The 24,064-nt window shown below is 43.9% G+C and overlaps 1 pseudogene; it reads right to left on the minus strand.

The window, feature by feature from the left end:
• Positions 1-3,816: 3,816 nt before the first annotated feature.
• LOC141241989 (vacuolar protein sorting-associated protein 37A-like) overlaps positions 3,817-24,064 on the minus strand; it is a 29,342-nt pseudogene continuing 9,094 nt past the window's right edge.

Genomic DNA, 24,064 nt, shown 5'->3' on the forward strand with positions numbered 1-24,064 from the left:
GTAGTGTAGTGTAGTGTGAGTGTAGTGTAGTGTAGTGTAGTGTAATGTAGTGTAGTGTAATGTAGTGTAGTGTAGTGTGAGTGTAGTGTAGTGTAGTGTAGTGTGAGTGTAGTGTAGTGTGTGTAGTGTAGTGTAGTGTAGTGTAGTGTGTGTAGTGTAGTGTAGTGTAGTGTAGTGTAGTGTAGTGTAGTGTAGTGTAATGTAGTGTAGTGTAATGTAGTGTAGTGTAGTGTAGTGTAGTGTAGTGTAGTGTAGTGTAATGTAGTGTGAGTGTATTAATATAGTCATCTACCTCCTTCTCCTGAAGAATGTGGCAGTAGATCAGTATAGTAACACACACCACACTACATACACATATAAGCAGCTTTAGTATAAAGAATCCTCATGGGGGGCTTCTTTAAGTGAGATGGAGGTATGGCATGAGACCACTTGTCTCTGCCGAATGTCTGCGCAGGGCCTGTGCGGCTAGCAGTTTTACTGGCCCATTGTGATTGGCCCCTTAGCAGGTTTATTGCATGTATCCGGCAGTTTGTCATATTAGTAAGTCTTTAAAACCTTTCAGAAATTACAGTACATAGTTGGGGTTTGTGCACACTGAGTTTTTGAGGAGTCTTTGGAGCAGAAACGGAGTGGAAACTCACCTCAAAAATGGAAAACTTCTCAAAAACTTGGAGGTTCAGTTTCTGCTTTGAAAGCGTCAAAAAGACTCCTTGTACTCACAGCCTTAGTATGATTGAGAAAAAAGCCATGTCCATCAAGTTCTATGGAGTGATTGGTAAGGGGTGTAGATCCATCCAGAATGTCTGATCCAATGCTTTACTAGAGCCGAAAGCTGGAAAATCTGGGTTATGTTAATAAAAAATAAACCTTAGAAAAAACAGTTTTCTGCCCTTTTCTTTCTGGTGTCATGCATGTGGTTTTCTTCTGTAGAATACACTAGATGTGCGAGTATACAAGTATTCCATGTCACCTCTGTGAAGTTACTGAGCATTCACATCACTTTGTAGAAAGCACCATGTCCATGTACCTGAACATCGCTGGTTGTATGGGGATCAGAGCCAAAAAAGGGGGAAAAAAGGGCCGATTTGTAATGTGTTTTTAAGTCACTTTTCTTTTTATGTCGTTTAGTATTCCTACATATTTTTGCGCCTGATTCTTATAAATTGTGCGTGTGGTGTCATGAATTTGGGTGGATTTAGCACAAGTCTCATATGTTCCACTACAATGTCGCAAAAAAACGGAGTAAAAATTCCAGCCGTCTATAGAATAATTTGGGGTGGGGGCCTAGTACATTTCTGCAGAAGGGTCTAGGCTATTTTTGCTGTCACTTGAGAGCTTGAGGAAGGTGAGTGGTTTTTGCTCCTTTCATGTGGTGTTGGTGCAGTGTGTCGGCCATTGTTGCTGTGGTTTTGTGCTTGTGGGGCGGCGTGGCCTGGAGTCATGGGGACTCGGTCTGGCAGCATGGGTGCTGTGAGGCACCGGGCCGCCCGCCCTGCTGGTGCAGTGTCGCTGCGGCGGTGGGTGGCGCACGGCTCCGCTCCCGTTCAGGCAGGAAATGTTAGGACCCTCTATGAGGTTTGCCGTGACGTGGCAGTGGGCTTCATACAGTCTGATCATTACATCAAATGGATGAGTTTTTGGAGGTGCGCTCCATGCTCCTTTTTTTACATTTCTGTAAAGACTTTGTAACATTTTAAATAAACCCAGGCGAAGACATAAAATAGACTTTACAAAAGGGGCAAATTAAAACCGTATAAGGCCGAAATGAGAAACAGCCAAAAACACCGAAAACCACACAAAAATGTGCAAATGAAAACATGGATTGCGCCCAAAGTTTATTATTATAGAGCGATTGATACCTTTACTTATAAAAAGGGACTTAAAATGGGAGTCGCATCACAGCTCAATACAACCTACTTTATATTTCACCAAATACATTAATGTAATTATAGCGGAGCATGGTATCGATGGTGTATATAAACATGCAGACAAGATGGCGGTATATTATCATACCTATAGCGGTGCATGGTATGGATGGTGTATATAAACATGCAGACAAGATGGCGGTATATTATCGTACCTATAGCGGTGCATGGTATGGATGGTGTATATAAACATGCAGACAAGATGGCGGTATATTATCGTACCTATAGCGGTGCATGGTATGGATGGTGTATATAAACATGCAGACAACATGGCGGTATATTATCATACCTATAGCGGTGTATAGTATGGATGGTGTATATAAACATGCAGACAAGATGGCGGTATATTATTATACCTATAGCGGTGCATAGTATGGATGGTGTATATGAACATGCAGACAACATGGCGGTATATTATCGTACCTATAGCGGTGCCCAGTATGGATGGTGTACATGTACATGCAGAGGACATGACGGTATATTATACCTACAGCAGTGCATGGTATATATGCACATGCAGAGAATATGGTATATTATTGTACCTATGGCGGTGTATGGTGTATATGGACATGCAGAGGATGCGGTGGTATATTCTACCTATAGCGGGTGCATGGTATGGATGGTGTATATGTACATGCAGACAACATGGCGGTATATTATCGTACCTATAGCGGTGCATAGTATGGATGGTGTATATAAACATGCAGACAACATGGCGGTATATTATCGTACCTATAGCGGTGCATAGTATGGATGGTGTATATAAACATGCAGACAAGATGGCGGTATATTATTATACCTATAGCGGTGCATGGTATGGATGGTGTATATAAACATGCAGACAAGATGGCGGTATATTATCGTACCTATAGCGGTGCATGGTATGGTATGGATGGTGTATATAAACAAGCAGAGAAGATGGCAGTATATTATCGTACCTATAGCGGTGCATGGTATGGTATGGATGGTGTATATAAACAAGCAGAGAAGATGGCGGTATATTATCGTACCTATAGCGGTGCATAGTATGGATGGTGTATATAAACATGCAGACAAGATGGCGGTATATTATTATACCTATAGCGGTGCATGGTATGGTATGGATGGTGTATATAAACAAGCAGAGAAGATGGCAGTATATTATCGTACCTATAGCGGTGCATAGTATGGATGGTGTATATAAACATGCAGACAACATGGCGGTATATTATCGTACCTATAGCGGTGCATAGTATGGATGGTGTATATGAACATGCAGACAACATGGCGGTATATTATCGTACCTATAGCGGTGCATGGTATGGTATGGATGGTGTATATGAACATGCAGAGAACATGGCGGTATATTATCGTACCTATAGTGGTGCATAGTATGGATGGTGTATATGAACATGCAGACAACATGGCGGTATATTATTGTACCTATAGCGGTGCATGGTATAGATGGTGTATATGAACATGCAGACAACATGGCGGTATATTATCGTACCTATAGCGGTGCATAGTATGGATGGTGTATATAAACATGCAGACAACATGGCGGTATATTATCGTACCTATAGCGGTGCATAGTATGGATGGTGTATATGAACATGCAGACAACATGGCGGTATATTATCGTAGCTATAGCGGTGCACAGTATGGATGGTGTATATGAACATGCAGACAACATGGCGGTATATTATCGTACCTATAGCGGTGCATGGTATGGATGGTGTATATAAACATGCAGACAACATGGCGGTATATTATCGTACCTATAGCGGTGCATAGTATGGATGGTGTATATGAACATGCAGACAACATGGCGGTATATTATCGTACCTATAGCGGTGCATAGTACGGATGGTGTATATGAACATGCAGACAACATGGCGGTATATTATCGCACCTATAGCGGTGCATGGTCCTGGCTGTGCAGGGTTATGGACTGTTGCAGCTTCTCTACTGTGGCAGCACTGAGAGATAGGAGACAAATCGTCAGTGATGTGAATGGCTTCTAGAGACATAAGTGAAACATGACAGGACTCGGCTCTGCACAGATGCACAATATGATCTAGAGAGCAATTACAATGCCACCTTGGGCCATGGAGCCAGTGTCAGTCACTATCTTTGTCTTTCCTAGGCTTCTTCGTGCAGTCGTTGTATAGGTGCACTATAGGTGCATCAGTGACTGCCAGTCATACTGAGATAACACAGGAGGACATACAATACAAGAGGGCTGTATCCAGCACCAGATCGGAAGAAAATCATTGTAAAAACAACCATTTATTGAAAAGTTTTTAAAACTGACGCACTTCAGACTCTGCGCTCTTAATCCTTGTATGGCGTAGTTCTCCAGCGCTAGGTCGTGGTTACATAATGAAGGTATAGGATATGATGTAGACAGATCATTAGTTCTCTGAGCTGAATATATAGACATTTGTTTCTCCAATCAATGATTTATTTAGTTAATATCCATTAAATCAGTTCCAGCATGCATGCCATCTGGTTCTCTGATCTTTAATGTGAGGAGCCATGAAGCCTCTATGTTTTCTACTACGTGATCCATCGCCTCCTCTCTTGGGTGGAGGAACTTTCTCAGCCGCATTAACCCCGAGGCTTCTGACATCACCATTGTGCTGATGTGGAGGCACCGGATACCCTATACCTTCATTATTTCCCCCCACCTAGCGCTGGAGAGCTAGAACATACTAGGAGAACACATGGTGTGAAGCGCGGCAGTCGTGCATGCCTCGGAGAAATGCTTTTTTTATTAGATGAATTCTTGGTAACATTTTGTACAATAAATGGTTTTTACAATGATTTTCTTCGGCCCTGGTGCTGGGTGCACCCCTCTTGTAGCCATTTTGCCCTGCTGGGGGGAGTATGCACCATCAGCAGGGGAGCTGGATTAACCTCTTCTTTCCTCTCTAGGAGGACATACAATGTGGAGGCCATGGCTTCCCGCTCATCGGTACAAGCCGTGTCCGCTGCTCCACCAGATCCAGACCGCAGATAACATTCGCTCTATGGATCCAAGGCTGACCAGCCCAGATACTGAACCATTAATGGCAGCAATTCCCTGTATACAGACATATCTTAGGGAACTGCTATTCATGCAATTCCCCAGTATAAGGTGCACCACTATTAAACCAATACCACAGCACTTACTCTTCTCTTTTCCATGAACAGAGTTAAAAAATCATCTATTTCTGTTTTTCCCTCAAGGAAATTTTCGGCAAAATTGTCAGAGTCCTCTTCAGCTTGGTGGGCAGCGACCTTTAACCTGGCCTGTAGTGCGCTGAGACTGCAGCTCTGCGAGGGGGGAAGGAGCAGGACGTTACACCTCATCCCATATGGCACAGGGACTCACCTATTTTACTAGCGGCAGTAGGTTTCCCCAGCAAATGGGGCTCATTTACAGATCGTCCATTGCAGCCAATCATAATGCAGCTTTCATTCCTCAAACTGTTCCTAAAAAATGAAAGCCAAGCTCTGGTTGGCTGCTGTGAAAGCATCTGGTCATGTACCATTCACATGCTATAACCTCACAGTACTAATCATCAGGATTAAATACAAGTCTGGACAATTGGACCTATCATCTGTCTAGTAGAAAAGATCAGCTGATATAAAAATGTGTATTATATGGAAAACTGGGCGAGATGATGCTGAAAACATTGCATAGGACTATAGTGGCAATCTGGGAACATGTAGCGACTAGTGATGAGCGAGCGTGCTCGTTTAACCCTTTAAACGAGCACACTCGGGTACTCGCTGAATAGTTTCGTCGTGTTCAGCATTTCCGTTGCAGCCGGGGCGGCTGCATGTATCGCGGCTGTTACACAGCTGTGACACATGCAGGGATTGCCTGTTTGTTAGCCAGTCTCTGCATGTGTCACAGCTGTGTAACAGCCGCGACACATGCAGCTGCTGCGGCTGCAACCGATATGCACAGCACGCCGAAACTACTTGGCGAGTACCCGAGCGTGCTCGTTTAAGGGTTAAACGAGCACGCTCGCTCATCACTAGTAGCGACATCATACATATACTAATATTTCAATATTCAGCCAATTCTTGCATGGACCCCTTACAGTGCACGCCGTCCATATCCCCCCGCACTGTAAACCTTTCAGAACGTTCCCTTTGTTCTACTGAACAATAATGTAATTGGTGGCTTCAGCGGCTTTCTGCAGATTAGACGTCCAGTTTCCACAGGACACATAAAGGGCTTTTATTACCCTTTAACTTATCAAAGAGATCTACTGACAGCACAGTTCTGCAATTAAAGGGAATGTGTCATCAGAAAATGACCAGGACTTTATGTTAAAGGTAACCTGTCAGCTCCCCCGAGATCACAAACCGTCACCATGTATTTATTTCTCACTTTATACCCGTCCTAACAAACCCCTTTTAGTGGCTTTCTGATTTCTGCATTTGGCGAAAATCTATTTTATAATTGTGGTGGCAATTTGCTAATTAGAGGGTGACTAGTGGTGGGGCGCATTGCAATGCCCCCACAAATATTCACCTACTTATTATCACGGCCGCAGTTATAAAAATGCTAGAAATCAGTAAGCCACTATTAATGGGCTCTTTACACAGGGTACAAAAAGATGAATAAATCCATGGTGGCGCTTCGGGAGGCATGAGAAAGCTGACAGGTTCTCTTTACATGTTATTTTTAACTACTGAGTTTTTTTTCGATTTTCCATAACACAATCTAGATAAAAAAAAAATGCAAACTGGCCATTAATCCTAATACTAGACTCAAACTTCTTATTCTGTTCACAAGGCTTTGCATCAGTCTCATGATCATCACAGACAGGATAATAATGAAAGGTAACAATCAATATAGAATAGAATCCACCATTCACAAGAGGTGATATCACTGTCCCGCAGGCGTCATCTCCTCTAGCCCCGTATCCGCCACATTACCTCGCTCAGCTCATGGTGTCTTTGCTGGTTTTCCTTTGAGTCAGAAGCTCATACTGGAAGAGAAGAAAAACACAAGGAAATGAGGATGAATTCACGCGGGCCGCATTTGCTGCAGCTTTTACGGCCAGATCAGAGCAGGTTTATAAGGTAAGTGGATGAGACTTTACAAATCTCATCCGCAAACTGTAAAGATTGCCCATATAGAAAAATGAGAACGCCAAAGATGTTCCAAATCCCGGCATATCATTGTGGGGTGAAAATACAGCAGATTATCAATGTGAATTTCACCAACTTCAATATAGCAAGAGTGAGATCGTCAGAATTCCTCAGCACAATCCACAAATGAACCAAACCTACCGTAAAGACTGCGCCTGCCATGTCAGCCCCATCCACAGTGGCTTACCTTATCTAATAATGCTTGTCGCTTTGACTCCAGAATTGGCTCAATTTGAAGATTCTTTTCTGGATTAAAAAAATTAAAAAAAATTCTATATTAATATACACATACAGAGGAGAAAATAAGTATTGAACATGTCACCAATTGTCTAAGTAAATATATTACTAAAGGTGCTATTGACATGAAATTCTCACCAGATGTCGGTAACAACCCATCCAGTCCACACAGGCAAAGAAATCAAATCATAAATGTCCATGAATTATGTGTAATAATGAGAAATGACACAGAAAAAAGGTACTGAACACATGAAGAGAGAGAGAGGCAAAAAGCCATGGAAAGTCATGACACCAGCTGAAATCTATCAGTAATTAGAAACCCATCCTGCCACTTAGTGAAAAATAATATTAGGTGGTTCAACTGATGGCCTATAAAAAGGTGTCTCGTTAGCAAGATGCCACACAAGAAACATCTCATGATGGGTAAAACCAGTGAGCGGTCTCAAGACCTCCGCAACCTAATTGTTGCAAAACATACTGACGGTATTGGTTACAGGAGAATTTCTAAATTACTGAAGGCTCCAGTGAGCACTGCTGGGGCCATAATCCAGAAATGTAAAGAACATAATTTCATAATAAACCAGCCACGACCAGGTGCTCCCTGCAAGATTAATTATCAAAAGAGTTGTCCATGACCAAGGACCACCTGTGGAGAGTTACAGGACAAGGGTGGACATTTCAGCAAGACAATGATCCCAAACACACAGCCAAGGAAGCGCTCAATTGTTTTCAGAGAGAGATAATTAAAGCTGCTAAAATGGCCCACCCAATCACCTGACCTGAATCCAACAGAATATTTATAGAAGGAACTGAAGCTCAGAGTTCATAGAAGGAGCCCAAGGGATCTTCAGGATTTGTAGCGTATTTGTGTGGAAGAATGGGACAAAATCACACTTGAGCAATGCATGCGACTAGTTTCTCCATACAGGATGAATCTTGAAGCTGTCATCACCAACAAAGGCTTGTGTACGAAGTATTAAATACATTTCAGTAAGCATAGTCAATACTTTTTCCCCGTGTAATTTCTCATTATTACACATAACTTCATTTATGGACATCTATTGTTTGATTTCTTTGCCTATGTGGATTGGATGGTCTGTTACTGATATCTGGGGAGAATTTCATGCCTATAGCACCTTTAGTAACATAGTTACTTAGAAAATTGGTGAAGTGTGAGTATTTCACCCGCTGTGTATATCCAGTGGGGAAAATAAGTATTTGATACACTGCCGATTTTGCAAGTTTTCCCACCTACAAAGAATGGAGAGGTCTGTATTTTTTTTTTATCGTAGGTATATTTCAACTGTGAGAGACAGAAGAAGAATCCAGAAAATCACATTTTATGATTTTTACATAATTAATTAGCATTTTATTGATTGAAATAAGTATGTGATACAATAGAAAAACAGAACGTAATATTTGGTACAGAAACCTTTGTTTGCAATTACAGAGGTCAGAAGTTTCCTGTAGTTCTTGACCAAGTTTGCACACACCGCAGCAGGGACTTTGGCCCACTCCTCCATACAGATCTTCTCCAGATCTTTCAGGCTTCGGGGCTGTCGCTGGGCAACATTGGAGTTTCAGCTCCGTCTAAAGATTTTCTACTGGGTTCAGGTCTGGAGACTGGTTAGGCTACTCCAGGACCTTGAAATGCTTCTAACAGAGACACTCCTTAGTTTCCTTGGCTATGTGTTTCGGGTCATTGTCATGGTGGAAGACCCAGGCACGTCCTATCTTCAATGCTCTTACTGAGGGATAGAAGTTGTTGGACAAAATCTCGCGATACATGACCCCATCCATTCTCCCTTCAATATGGTGCAGTCATCCTGTCCCCTTTGCAGAAAAGCACCCCCAAAGTATGACATTTTCCCCACCATGCTTCACGGTTGGGACAGTGTTCTTGGGGTTGTACTCATCCTCCTTCTTTCTCACGGCGAGTGGAGTTGATACCAAAAAGTTCTATTTTGGTCTCATCTGACCACAAGACCTTCTCCCATGCCAGATGGTCATTGGCAAACTTGAAATGGGCCTGGACATGTGCTGTTGTTTGAGACTGTGGTCCCAGCTCTCTTCAGGTTATTGACCAGGTCTTCCTGTGTAGTGATGGGCTGATTCCTGACCTTTCTCAGAATCATGCTTACCCCACAAGGCGAGATCTTGCATGGAGCCTTACACCGAGGAGAATTGACAGTCATCTTGTGTTTCTTCCATTTTCTAATAATTGTGCCAACAGTTGTTGACTTCTCACCAAGCTCCTTGTCTACTGCCTTGTAGCCCATGCCAGCCTTGTGCAGGTCTACAATTTTGTCCCTGGTGTCCTTAGACAGCTCTTTGATCTTGGCCTTGGTGGAGAGGTTGGAGTGTGATTGATTGAGCATGTGGACAGGTGTCTTTTATACAGGTTTATATGGTGCAATTAATAAAAGGTAATGAGTGCAGAGTAGGAGGGCTTCTTAAAGAAACACTAACAGGTCTGTAAGAGCCAGAATTCTTGCTGGTTGGTAGGAAATCAAATACTAATTCCATGCAATAAAATGCAATTTAATGATTTGAAAATCAAACAATGTGGTTTTCTGGTTTTTATTTTTAGATTCTGTATCTCACAGTTGAAGTGGATATACGATAAAAATTACAGACCTCTCCATTCTATGTAGGTGGGAAAACTTGCAAAATCGGCAGTGTATCAAATACTATTTTTACCACCATGTATATGTATGTGTGTGTATATACACTACCCACAAAAAGTTAGGAATATTTGGCTTTTGGGTGAAATTTCAGGATGAACCTAAAATGCCCTCTAACCTTTTCAGGTGAACTTAATGTGACCTTCTCTAAACTTTTGAATGCACATGTCCAACTGTTCAATGTTTCAGTACTTTTTGCACAACTTGCTGTTCTCTAACAAGGAGCTTAATGGCAAAATTCACATCAGGTGTTTGATCCATGTATCGCCCAATAAAATTTGGGGTTCAATTAGAATTGGTATTAAACAGCCCCTACTACTTGAATAACAACATTAATCCTGTCATTGTCCCTCTGCGTTCACAACACAGGCCTAATTTCATCTTCATGGATCACAAGGCTCCAGCTCATTGAGGTTGCATCATTAGGGAATGGCTGCTGGAGACAGGGGAACCTCAAATGGAGTGGCCTGCATTTTCTCCAGACCTGAATCCCATAGAAAACCTATGGGATCAGCTGAGTCGCTGTGTAGAGGCTCGTAACTCTGTACCCCAGAACCTCAATGACCTGAGAACCGCCCTTTCCAGGGCTGTGGTGTCAGTAAGCCAAACTTCCGACTCCCGACTCTGACTCCACAGCCCTGGTCACTACTGAGCGTGTACATAAAGTGCAGCACAGATTCATCTGAACTAAAAGCCGAGATCCTTAGATCAGGAACAGAACAGACATTTATAGGACATTTCAGAACTTTCACAAATTCTTATGGAAACATTTACAGCACATCCTGTATTGTACTGCTGTACCCAATTTATTCTATATTTTAGGAGTCGGAGTAGGTCCATTTTATACCGACTCCACCAAAATAGACACCGACTCAGACTCCACAGCCCTGCACCCTCCAAGAAGAGTGGGATGCCATGCCTCAGCAGACAATAACTCCACTTGTGAACAGCAGGAGAATTCATTGTCGAGCTGTAATTGATGCTGCTCAAGGCCACATGACAAGTTATTGAGACATTGACATTTTTTGTTGGGGTATACCCACCACTGTTGTTGGCATTTGTTTCAATAAATGGTATGAGATGAGGAAATCACCGTTACATGCTTCTACTTAAACGCCCTACTTGTATTATAATATATTACTGTAGAGGGAACTTTTTACATTTTCCATACATTTCACCAGAAAGCCACATATCCCTAACTTTTTGTGGTCAGTGTAGATATACAGGTGCTACTCACAAAATTAGAATATCATCAAAAAGTTAATTTATTTCAGTTCTTCAATACAAAAAGTGAAACTCATATATTATATAGAGTCATTACAAACAGAGTGATCTATTTCAAGTGTTTATTTCTGTTAATGTTGATGATTATGGCTTACAGCCAATGAAAACACAAAAGTCATTATCTCAGTAAATTAGAATATTTTATAACAGCTTATAAAATGATTTTAAAATCCGAAATGTTGTCCTACTGAAATGTATGTTCAGTAAATGCACTCAATACTTGGTCGGGGCTCCTTTTGCATCAATTACTGCATCAATGCGGCGTGGCATGGAGGCGATCAGCCTGTGGCACTGCTGAGGTGTTATGGAAGCCCAGGTTGCTTTGATAGCAGCCTTCAGCTCCTCTGCATTGTTGGGTCTGGTGTCGCTCATCTTCCTCTTGACAATACCCCATAGATTCTCTATGAGATTATGGTCAGGCGAGTTTGCTGGCTAATCAAGCACAGTGATACTGTTGTTTTTAAACCAGGTATTGGTACTTTTGGCAGTGTGGACAGGGGCCAAGTCCTGCTGGAGAATGACATTTCCATCTCCAAAAAGCTTGTCGTCAGAGGGAAGCATGAAGTGCTCTAAAATTTCCTGGTAGACGGCTGCGCTGACTTTGGTCTTGATAAAACACAGTGGACCTACACCAGCAGATGACATGGCTCTCCAAGGCATCACTGATTGTGGAAACTTCACACTAGACCTCAAGCAGCTTGGATTATGTGTCTCTGCACTCTTCCTCCAGACTCTGGGACCTTGATTCCCAAATTAAAATTGGAACTTTGGGACCTTGTGGAGTGTGTCAATGACTGCCTTCTGGACATCTGTCAAGTCAGCAGTCTTCCCCATGACTGTGGAGCCTACTGAAACAGATTAAGGGGCCTTTTTAAACACGTAGGAAGCCTTTGCAGGTGTTTTTTTCTTAATTATTCTAATTTACTGAGACAATGACTGTTGTGTTTTCATTGGCTGTAAGTCATAATCATCAACATTAGCAGAAACAACCACATGAAATAGATCACTCTGTTTGTAATGACTCTATATAATATATGAGTTTCACTTTTTGTATTGAAGAACTGAAATTAATTAACTTTTTGATGATATTCTAATTTTATGAGACGCACATATATATATATATATATATATATATATATATATACAGTACAGACCAAAAGTTTGGACACACCTTCTCATTTAAAGATTTTTCTGTATTTTCATGACTTTGAAAATTGTACATTCACACTGAAGGCATCAAACTATGAATTAACACATGTGGAATTATATACTTAACAAAAAAGTGTGAAACAACTGAAAATATGTCTTATATTCTAGGTTCTTCAAAGTAGCCACCTTTTGCTTTGATGACTGCTTTGCACACTCTTGGCATTCTCTTGATGAGCTTCAAGAGGTAGTCACCGGAAATGGTCTTCCAACAATCCTGAAGGAGTTCCCAGAGATGCTTAGCACTTGTTGGCCCTTTTGCCTTCACTCTGTGGTCCAGCTCACCCCAAACCATCTCGATTGGGTTCAGGTCTGGTGACTGTGGAGGCCAGGTCATCTGGCGTAGCACCCCATCACTCGCCTTCTTGGTCAAATAGCCCTTACACAGCCTGGAGGTGTGTTTGGGGTCATTGTCCTGTTGAAAAATAAATGATGGTCCAAGTAAAAGCAAACCGGATGGAATAGCATGCCACGGCAAGATGCTGTGCTAGCCATGCTGGTTCAGTATGCCTTCAATTTTGAATAAATCCCCAACAGTGTCACCAGCAAAGCACCCCCACACCATCACACCTCCTCCTCCATGCTTCACGGTGGAAACCAGGAATGTAGAGTCCATCCGTTCATCTTTTCTGCGTCGCACAAAGACGAATGCCAAGAGTGTGCAAAGCAGTCATCAAAGCAAAAGGTGGCTACTTTGAAGAACCTAGAATATAAGACATATTTTCAGTTGTTTCACACTTTTTTGTTAAGTATATAATTCCACATGTGTTAATTCATAGTTTTGATGCCTTCAGTGTGAATGTACAATTTTCATAGTCATCAAAATACAGAAAAATCTTTAAATGAGAAGGTGTGTCCAAACTTTTGGTCTGTACTGTATATATATATATCTATCTATATTTTTTTTCCCAAGAACCAGAAAAACTCTTCATTCCTCAAAACCGTATTCAACTACCATCCACCAAATCTTACTTGCCAGCTCCTCGATATTTTTCACTAGCTCCTCTTTATCAGATATAATCTGTTTTAGTTGTGGAAGATTTACAAACTGCTCCAGAAGAACATCCTCTTGCTCCATCATATCGGTGAGCTGTGACACGCTGAAGTAGAAAAAAAGAGAAACGAGCGTCGAAGACTTTCATGGAAATGTTACAACAGGGTACAGAGAAGCTAGTGTGCAGAATAAGCCCCCACAGACTTATCTATAGGGTGGCCCTGGGGAATACTAGGATGGATGTCATTTTATCATTAGAACTAATATAGAATTCAGAATTTTTTTTTTGACAAATAAAAATTAAACTTTTTTTATTTTTTTATTTTAGTTGTAAAAATACAAACCTCAAATCTGACAGCTCAGGAAACGTTTCAGGGAGATCAGGCATCTTGTATGTAAAGCCGTTCACACCCACCTAAGAAATATATACAGGTACTGGTGAGAGACTACAGAAACAGAAATGTTCGGTGCCTAGGTTACCGGCCACTGCTGCTGTCTATCAGTGGTGGCCAGTCTCCTAGGCAAGGAAAGCAGTTTGCTATACAGCTTGCAAGTGCAGCTCTGAAGTTGGCCGGATCCCTGGATTCAGTACCTCTGTGCTCCTCCGACGCTGCAAAGTCAAAGCGGTCTCTGCCGACAGCAGAGGAAAGTGCATAGTTCAGACCAGCGGCGCGACCATGCCGCTGGTTGAAACTGTCCATCTTCAGGAGAGCACTGCCCCCAGCAAGGAGGTAGCCAGCAAGACAGAGGAGCAGTGTGCTCCTGATGAAACAAGATTAGACAAGCTCTTAAAGGGGTTTTCTGATCCGACATGACACTGACTGCAGACTTGTGAATTCTCACATAGTGTGCACTGCTGTGTGCAAGTACGCGCTATGCATACTCCCAGCCAGAATCCAACTACAGTTCAAGGCCTCACACAATACACTTGCATTGAGCGCGCTGGAAACAGTGTAGCCAGATTGTGGCCGGAAGTACGCATATTGTATACTTGTGGCCACCTGACCGCCTTTCCCGGTGTGGACACCACAGAATCCTCACTGTGTGCAGTGTGCTCTATGTGAGGATTCACAAGTCTGCAGTCATACACAGTGACTGCAGACTTGTCGTTTTAGACCAGACAACCCCTTTACAGAAACATCTTCCCTGCCCACCTATTAAAGTGTAATTGACATTTTTTGGCTTTTTCTGATCACGGCTGCGCACTTACTTCAGACGGGGGGACAGGCACCGGCAGATCTGTAATTAGGCCGTATGCGGGGGCGGCAGTTTTGGCAGAGTTGTATGTGGAAGGAACAGGTTCAGATACTGGCACTGATCTATTGTTATCTTGTGTAGGGAAAGGTGGAAACAAAGAAAAGCCAGAAAGAGGGTACGGAGGCCTCCCTGCGGGATTGCTGTACAGGCGGAAAGACAAGAAAGGGTTTCCCTCATTAGATTAGTATTCTCCCAAGCACCATCGTAATGAAATAGGACATACAATATCTGTAGGTAGATGCTGTGTCGCCAACATGCCAGCAGATAGATCAGCCTATTATGTGCTGTAATTCTGCAGCTCTGAACATACTGTGTACGGACAGATACACACTATTAACACACAGTTACCCTGCAATCCTATTAGTATACCAGAGATGTTAATCTGCAGATAAGGTTACTGACAGGCTTCATGAGGACACAATGTAGCCCGTACTCCACATGGGCTGCCAGATGATCACCTCTCCTCTACTGCTAGTGTAGCCGCCATGCAAGGTGCACAACGGGAGAGAACTGTCCGGGCCCTGCTTACCGGCAGCAGCAACATACAGCACATCCACGGACAGAAAATGTACAAGAGAAGTAAGAGGAGCCGTCTGGATGGTATATAGCACCCTGTAATGCTGGGTTTAGTCATTATACCCATTCTGCCCATCAGCAGCATCATATCCATAGGCAGTCACTTCTGGAGATGTTTAGACAGGCGAGCCGCCCTTCTGTCCGCACAGAACGATGGTTAATATGATAGAATCTCAGCAGCACACGATCTGATCACACAGGGCGATGATGTGCTGCCAATAACGCTACAGCTTAAGCAGTCTTGAAAATGACCGCCCCATCGCACCAGCTTTGTGCTCCAAGTCTCTTCTATTCACCGCCACAGATTTCTGCTGAGTGATGGAGATAAATTGACATCACTGTGACTCCAACTTATCACTACAACTGAAGACTTCTTTGGTCTCTGAAGTGTAAATGATTGTGAACACACCGCCATTTCCACAGCTCCCATAGCATTAGCCTATGTTCACATGTCCAGTAATCATCAGTTAGGATGGATCCAGCAGCGATCCATTCACACACAAAAAAAAAATAATTGACACAACTTTTTTGTCCACCTGAAAAGAAACTAATTTCAACTCGGTCCATTTTCTTAACACTGACGTCTATGGAAAACGGATCCGTTTCTTAGCCATCTGTTTTCTTCCTTTTGAAACTGATCCAGTAAATAGAACAATTAACCTTTTGCAAAATGAAAAAAAAATGGATGGCTAATTAACAAATCAGTTTTCCATAGGGTTCAATGTTACAAAATGGATCAAATTGAAATAAGTTTTTTTTTTTGCCACATAAAAATAAGTTGGGCCTGCACAACTGTTCTGTTATCAGATTGCTGCTGGATACGGACTATGTTCACACATCCAGTAATCATGTTAGAACGTTCTAATGGATGATTACTGACGTGTGAACATAGTCTCATGTGCAGCGGCATCATGCAGAGTTTCCCCGACACACCGGGTCTGCAAATTGAGAATCTGGTTTGGCTTTTATCCTAAGTCATATGGCAAGGCTCGTTAAAGGGTCGATATTGACTTTTAGGATTACTTCCAAAAGGTGGCGCTAAAGTTCTAATCCTCTTCCTCTCTGAAGAGACAATTTGCATATTTAATTGCCCAGAGGAGCATGCACGGCTTATACGTCTCCTCACTCTGACATGCCAGGCTTGGCTTGGCATTCTCCACAAGGAGAAACGCTAGCCCTTAGACCCCAACCACTCGGTACAAAACTCTCAGCATTGGTGTACAGTGGGTATTCCCATCAAACAATATGGAAAGGAGGGGACCCATAATTTGTAAAGTCTGAATTTTGATAATGTTAAAAGTCTAAAGGAGAGAAAAAGAAATGTTCAGGTACAAGTTAAGGTACAACTCTACAAAGAAACCTGCAGTCAAAATTAGAACTTACTGTCATTTGCTACATGGAACCACAAATTCAGCCGCAATGTGAGGGTAAACAATCGTTCAGATGAGCAGAAATAAGTGCTAAAAGCGGATGTGCCATCTTATCAAGTAGAAGTGCACCGCTCCCCAGCCTCCTCGCTTCCCAATTTATGGGGAGCAGTGCGCTCCTGCTTGATTGACAGCTTGGTGCAGCGGCATGTGTTGTGCGGCTTGTCCGAACTATGCGCTCTCTGGTGCTGCAAGCAGAGATCATTTTGCCTTTGCAGCATCTGGGAAGCAGCGGCACTGAAGCCGGCAGTGCGCTCCAGCCATCCAGCCAGCTTCGGGCAGTGCTTACAAGCTCTACTGGGAAGGACTTGTATTTTGCCACCGCAGAAGCAGAAAAGAATAAAATTAAATATACTTCCATTGTTGAGAATGGAAAGGATTTTTAATAACAAGTAAATTACTAAATTGCTTGATTTTACAAGAATTTTGCAATTTCACCACTTTAAGAATATTGGAATAACCCTTTAAACTTAGATGATATTCCACCATAACAATGGAAGGATCTGAGATCTCAGGACAATATAATTACTTACTAGGGGAAAGAGCCAGAGGTTGGGGCCAGGGTTGGAGGGCTTTTCCAAAACTCTTCTAGTAAATTCTGGACTATTTTCCCAAGATCTGAGGGCATAGTAAACTAAAAAAGGAGAAAATTGTTAAGATGTTAACAGCTGTAAACTCTCATCAGAAAGAATCATGTGGCTAATGCCATAATAACACCTAACATGATCAGAGATTCCTGGCTTTACACTGTGTTCCAAATTATTATGCAAATAATATTTTCTCAGATTTTCCCAAATTACCTATATGAATTGCAGTCATTGTAATTTTCCAGTCAAATAACTATTCGAGTACAATTGAAAGGTTTTTGTACAAACTGCCTATGATAACAGTATATTTAAAAAAATAAAAAACTCAAACTGTTCTCAAAATGCATGTTCCAAATTATTATGCACAGCAGAGTTTTCAACCTTTTCATTTTAATAAAGAACAAAAAAATGGTCATTTTTGAAATTATAAGCATTAGCAGGTTATTACAAACTGAAATCAAACAGTTTTCAACTCAAAACTTTATTCTAGGTGATGTTACATTTGCACATAGGACCCCTTGTTCGAAAGGAGCTTCTGAACTCTCTCGTCCATTGAATTTGTCAGGTTTTGGATGGTTTCTGCTTCAATTGTTTTGCATGAGGACAGAATACCCTCCCAGAGCTGTTGCTTAGATGTGAACTGCCTCCCGCCATCATAGACACTCCTTTTGATGATGCTCCAGAGGTTCTCAATGGGGTTGAGGTCAGGTGAGCATGGGGGTCACACCATAAGTTTGTCCCCTTTTATGCCCATAGCAGCCAGAGAAGCAGATGTGTTATGTGCAGCATGAGACGGGGCATTATCATGCATGAAATGATCTCGATGGTCCAGATGGATGGAGTGGAGGATGGCTGGTTGATGGACACCCCATGCAAACACGGCTACGGCGCTAACAAGAAGGAGGTGGAGTAATGTTTTGGGCTGGAATCATGGGGAGAGGGATTGTCGGTCCTTTTAGGATCCCTGAAGGGGTAAAGATGAACTCCATAATGTATGTTGAGTTTCTCAAACAGCACTTCCTTCCATGGTTCAAGAAGAAGAACCGTGGATTCCGCAGTGAGATCATTTTCATGCATGATAATGCCCCGTCTCATGCTGCACATAACACATCTGCATCTCTGGCTGCTATGGGCATAAAAGGGGACAAACTTATGGTGTGGCCCCCATGCTCCCCTGACCTCTACCCCATTGAGAACCTCTGGAGCATCATCAAAAGGAGTGTCTATGATGGGAGGCAGTTCACATCTAAGCAACAGCTCTGGGAGGGTATTCTGTCCTCATGCAAAACAATTGAAGCAGAAACCATCCAAAACCTGACAAATTCAATGGACGAGAGAGTTCAGAAGCTCCTTTCGAACAAGGGGTCCTATGTGCAAATGTAACATCACCTAGAATAAAGTTTTGAGTTGAAAACTGTTTGATTTCAGTTTGTAATAACCTGCTAATGCTTAGAATTTCAAAAATGACCATTTTTTTGTTCTTTATTAAAATGAAAAGGTTGAAAACTCTGCTGTGCATAATAATTTGGAACATGCATTTTGAGTGCAGTTTGAGTTTTTTATTTTTTTAAATATACTGTTATCATAGGCAGTTTGTACAAAAACCTTTCAATTGTACTCTAATAGTTATTTGACTGGAAAATTACAATGACTGCAATTCATATAGGTAATTTGGGAAAATCTGAGAAAATATTATTTGCATAATAATTTGGAACACAGTGTATACAGACCACAAAGTATGGCAGTATCAGCGATCAAGCAGACAAGGGCTGGAGAGAGCAGGAGAGACGCTAGAAAGACGCTCGAGAGAGAGAGAGCAGGAGAGACGCTCGAGAGAGAGAGAGCAGGAGAGACGCTCAAGATCAGGAGAGACGCTCGAGAGAGAGAGCAGGAGAGACGCTCGAGAGAGAGAGCAGGAGAGACGCTCGAGAGAGAGAGCAGGAGAGACGCTCGAGAGAGAGAGCAGGAGAGACGCTCGAGAGAGAGAGCAGGAGAGACGCTCGAGAGAGAGAGAGCAGGAGAGACGCTCGAGAGAGAGAGCAGGAGAGACGCTCGAGAGAGAGAGAGCAGGAGAGACGCTCGAGAGAGAGAGAGCAGGAGAGACGCTCGAGAGAGAGAGCAGGAGAGACGCTCGAGAAAGATCAGGAGAGAAGCTCGAGAGAGAGAGAGCAGGAGAGACGCTCGAGAGAGAGAGAGAGCAGGAGAGACGCTCGAGAGAGAGAGAGCAGGAGAGACGCTCGAGAGAGAGAGCAGGAGAGACGCTCAAGATCAGGAGAGACGCTAGAGAGAGAGAGAGCAGGAGAGACGCTCAAGATCAGGAGAGACGCTCGAGAGAGAGCAGGAGAGACGCTCGAGAGAGAGAGCAGGAGAGACGCTCGAAAGAGAGCAGGAGAGATGCTCGATTGAGAGAGAGAGCAGGAGAGACGCTCGAGAGAGAGAGAGAGCAGGAGAGACGCTCGAGAGAGAGCAGGAGAAAAGCTCGAGAGAGAGAGAGCAGGAGAGACGCTCGAGAGAGAGAGAGCAGGAGAGACGCTCGAGAGAGAGAGCAGGAGAGACGCTCGAGAGAGAGAGCAGGAGAGACGCTCGAGAGAGAGAGCAGGAGAGACGCTCGAGAGAGAGAGAGCAGGAGAGACGCTCAAGAGAGAGAGAGCAGGAGAGAAGCTCGAGAGAGAGAGAGCAGGAGAGACGCTCGAGAGAGAGAGAGAGCAGGAGAGATGCTCGAGAGAGAGAGAGCAGGAGAGACGCTCGAGAGAGAGAGAGCAGGAGAGACGCTCGAGAGAGAGAGAGCAGGAGAGACGCTAGAGAGAGAGAGACGCTCGAGAGAGAGAGCAGGAGAGAAGCTCGAGAGAGAGAGCAGGAGAGACGCTCGAGAGAGAGAGCAGGAGAGACGCTCGAGAGAGAGCAGGAGAGACGCTCGAGAGAGAGAGCAGGAGAGACGCTCGAGAGAGAGAGCAGGAGAGACGCTCGAGAGAGAGAGCAGGAGAGACGCTCGAGAGAGAGAGCAGGAGAGACGCTCGAGAGAGAGAGAGCAGGAGAGACGCTCGAGAGAAAGAGCAGGAGACAAGCTAGAGAGAGAGAGCAGGAGAGACGCTCGAGAGAGAGAGCAGGAGAGACGCTCGAGAGAGATCAGGAGAGAAGCTCGAGAGAGAGAGAGCAGGAGAGACGCTCGAGAGAGAGAGAGAGCAGGAGAGACGCTCGAGAGAGAGAGAGCAGGAGAGACGCTCGAGAGAGAGAGCAGGAGAGACGCTCAAGATCAGGAGAGACGCTCGAGAGAGAGAGAGCAGGAGAGACGCTCGAGAGAGAGAGCAGGAGAGACGCTCGAAAGAGAGCAGGAGAGATGCTCGATTGAGAGAGAGAGCAGGAGAGACGCTCGAGAGAGAGAGAGAGCAGGAGAGACGCTCGAGAGAGAGCAGGAGAAAAGCTCGAGAGAGAGAGAGCAGGAGAGACGCTCGAGAGAGAGAGAGCAGGAGAGACGCTCGAGAGAGAGAGAGAGCAGGAGAGACGCTCGAGAGAGAGAGCAGGAGAGACGCTCGAGAGAAAGAGCAGGAGAGACGCTCGAGAGAGAGAGCAGGAGAGACGCTCGAGAGAGAGAGAGCAGGAGAGACGCTCGAGAGAGAGAGAGCAGGAGAGAAGCTCGAGAGAGAGCAGGAGAGACGCTCGAGAGAGAGAGAGCAGGAGAGATGCTCGAGAGAGAGCAGGAGAGACGCTCGAGAGAGAGAGCAGGAGAGACGCTCGAGAGAGAGCAGGAGAGACGCTCGAGAGAGAGAGCAGGAGAGACGCTCGAGAGAGAGAGCAGGAGAGACGCTCGAGAGAGAGAGCAGGAGAGACGCTCGAGAGAGAGAGCAGGAGAGACGCTCGAGAGAGAGAGAGCAGGAGAGACGCTCGAGAGAAAGAGCAGGAGACAAGCTAGAGAGAGAGAGCAGGAGAAACGCTCGAGAGAGAGAGCAGGAGAGACGCTCGAGTGAGAGAGCAGGAGAGAAGCTCGAGAGAGAGAGCAGGAGAGACGCTCGAGAGAGAGAGCAGGAGAGACGCTCGATAGAAAGCAGGAGCAACTGTCAATCACTTCCTCACTATATGACTCAGTAATGATACCTATAGCATATTACTCAGGGTGACAACATGGCAGGTCACAGAGTTACTTTCATGATCTAGATTTGCTAAATTGGAGACATATCATGATACAGAGCCCATGTCCATGACTTATGTCAGCTCCAAAGTGAAATATGTATTGAAAAAAATTTAAAAAAATTATATATATACTCACACATATACATACACTGCTCAAAAAAATAAAGGGAACACTCAAATAACACATCCTAGATCTGAATGAATGAAATATTCTCATTGAATACTTTGTTCTGTACAAAGCTGAATGTGCTGACAACAAAATCACATAAAAATCATCAATGGAAATCAAATTTATTAACTAATGGAGGCCTGGATTTGGAGCCACCCCTAAAATTAAAGTGGAAAAACACACTACAGGCTGATCCAACTTTGATGTAATGTCCTTAAAACAAGTCAAAATGAGGTTCAGTATTGTGTGTGGCCTCCACGTGCCTGTATGACCTCCCTACAACGCCTGGGCATGCTCCTGATGAGGTTGCGGATGGTCTCCTGTGCGATCTCCTCCCAGACCTGGACTAAAGCATCCGCCAACTCCTGGACAGTCTGTGGTGCAACGTGACGTTGGTGGATGGAGCGAGACATGATGTCCCAGATGTGCTTAATCGGATTCAGGTCTGGGGAACAGGCGGGCCAGTCCATAGCTTCAATGCCTTCATCTTGCAGGAACTGCTGACACACTCCAGCCACATGAGGTCTGGCATTGTCCTGCATTAGGAGGAACCCAGGGCCAACCGCACCAGCATATGGTCTCACAAAGGGTCTGAGGATCTCATCTCTGTACCTAATGGCAGTCAGGCTACCTCAGGCGAGCACATGGATGGCTGTGCGGTCCTCCAAAGAAATGCCACTCCACACCATTACTGACCCACTGCCAAACCGGTCGTGCTGAAGGATGTTGCAGGCAGCAGATCGCTCTCCGCGGCGTCTCCAGACTCTGTCATGTCTGTCACATGTGCTCAGTGTGAACCTGCTTTCATCTGTGAAGAGCACAGGTGGCCAGTGGCGACTTTGCCAATCCTGGTGTTCTGTGGCAAATGCCAAGCGTCCTGCACAATGTTGGGATGTGATCACAACCCCCATCTGTGGACGTTGGGCCTTCATACCACCCTCATGGAGTCGGTTTCTAACCGTTTGTGCAGACACATGAACATTTGTGGCCTGCTGGAGGTCATTTTGCAGGGCTCTGTCAGTGCTCCCCCTGTTCCTCCTTGCACAAAGGCGGAGGTAGCGGTACTGCTGCTAGGTTGTTGCCCTCCTACGGCCCCCTCCTTGTCTCCTGGTGTACTGGCCTGTCTCCTGGTAGCACCTCCAGCCTCTGGACACTACGCTGACAGACACAGCAAACCTTCTTGCCACAGCTCGCACTGATGTGCCATCCTGGATGAGCTGCACTACCTGAGCAACTTCTGTGGGTTGTAGAGTCCGTCTCATGCTACCACGAGTGTGAAAGCATAACCAACATTCAAAAGTGACCAAAACATCTGCCAGAAAGCATTGGTACTGAGATGTGGTCTGTGGTCCCCACCTGCAGAATCAATCCTTTGAGGGTGTCTTGATAATTGCCAATAATTTCCATCTATTGTCTATTCCATTTGCACAACAGCATGTGAAATTGATTGTCAATCAGTGTCGTTTCCTAAGTGGACAGTTTGATCTACTTGGAGTTATATTCTGTTGTTTAAGTGTTCCCTTTATTTTTTTGAGCAGTGTATATATACAGTACAGACCAAAAGGTGGACACACCTTCTCATTTAATGATTTATCTGTATTTTCATGACTAAGAAAATTGTACATTCACACTGAAGGCATCAAAACTATGAATTAACACATGTGGAATTACATACTAAACAAAAAAGTGTGAAACAACTGAAAATATGTCTTATATTCTAGGTTCTTCAAAGTAGCCACCTTTTGCTTTGATGGCTGCTTTGCACACTCTTGGCATTCTCTTGATGAGCTTCAAGAGGTAGTCACCGGAAATGGTTTTCACTTCACAGGTGTGCCCAGTCAGGTTTAATAAGTGGGATTTCTTGCCTTATAAATGGGGTTGGGACCATCAGTTGTGTTGTGCAGAAGTCTGGTGGATACACAGCTGATAGTCCTACTGAATAGACTGTTAGAATTTGTATTATGGGAAGAAAAAAGCAGCTAAGTAAATAAAAACGAGTGGCCATCATTACTTTAAGAAATGAAGGTCAGTCAATGCGAAAAATTGGGAAAACTTTGAAAGTGTCCCCAAGTGCAGTTGCAAAAACCATCAAGCGCTACAAAGAAACTGTCTCACATGAGGACTGCCCCAGGAAAGGAAGACCAAGAGTCACCTCTGCTTCTGAGGATAAGTTTATCCGAGTCACCAGCCTCAGAAATCGCAGGTTAACAGCGATTAGACTTGTTTGGGCTAAAGAACACAAGGAATGGACATTAGACCAGTGGAAATCTGTGCTTTGGTCTGATGAGTCCAAATTTGAGATCTTTGGTTCCAACCACCGTGTCTTTGTGCGATGCAGAAAAGGTGAACGGATGGACTCTACATGCCTGGTTCCCACCGTGAAGCATGGAGGAGGAGGTGTGATGGTGTGGGGGTGCTTTGCTGGTGACACTGTTGGAGATTTATTCAAAATTGAAG

The sequence above is a fragment of the Phyllobates terribilis genome, unplaced genomic scaffold (assembly GCF_046119375.1).
Source record: "Phyllobates terribilis strain yellow unplaced genomic scaffold, ASM4611937v1 Scaffold_1030__1_contigs__length_461401, whole genome shotgun sequence".
Lineage (NCBI taxonomy): Eukaryota > Metazoa > Chordata > Amphibia > Anura > Dendrobatidae > Phyllobates > Phyllobates terribilis.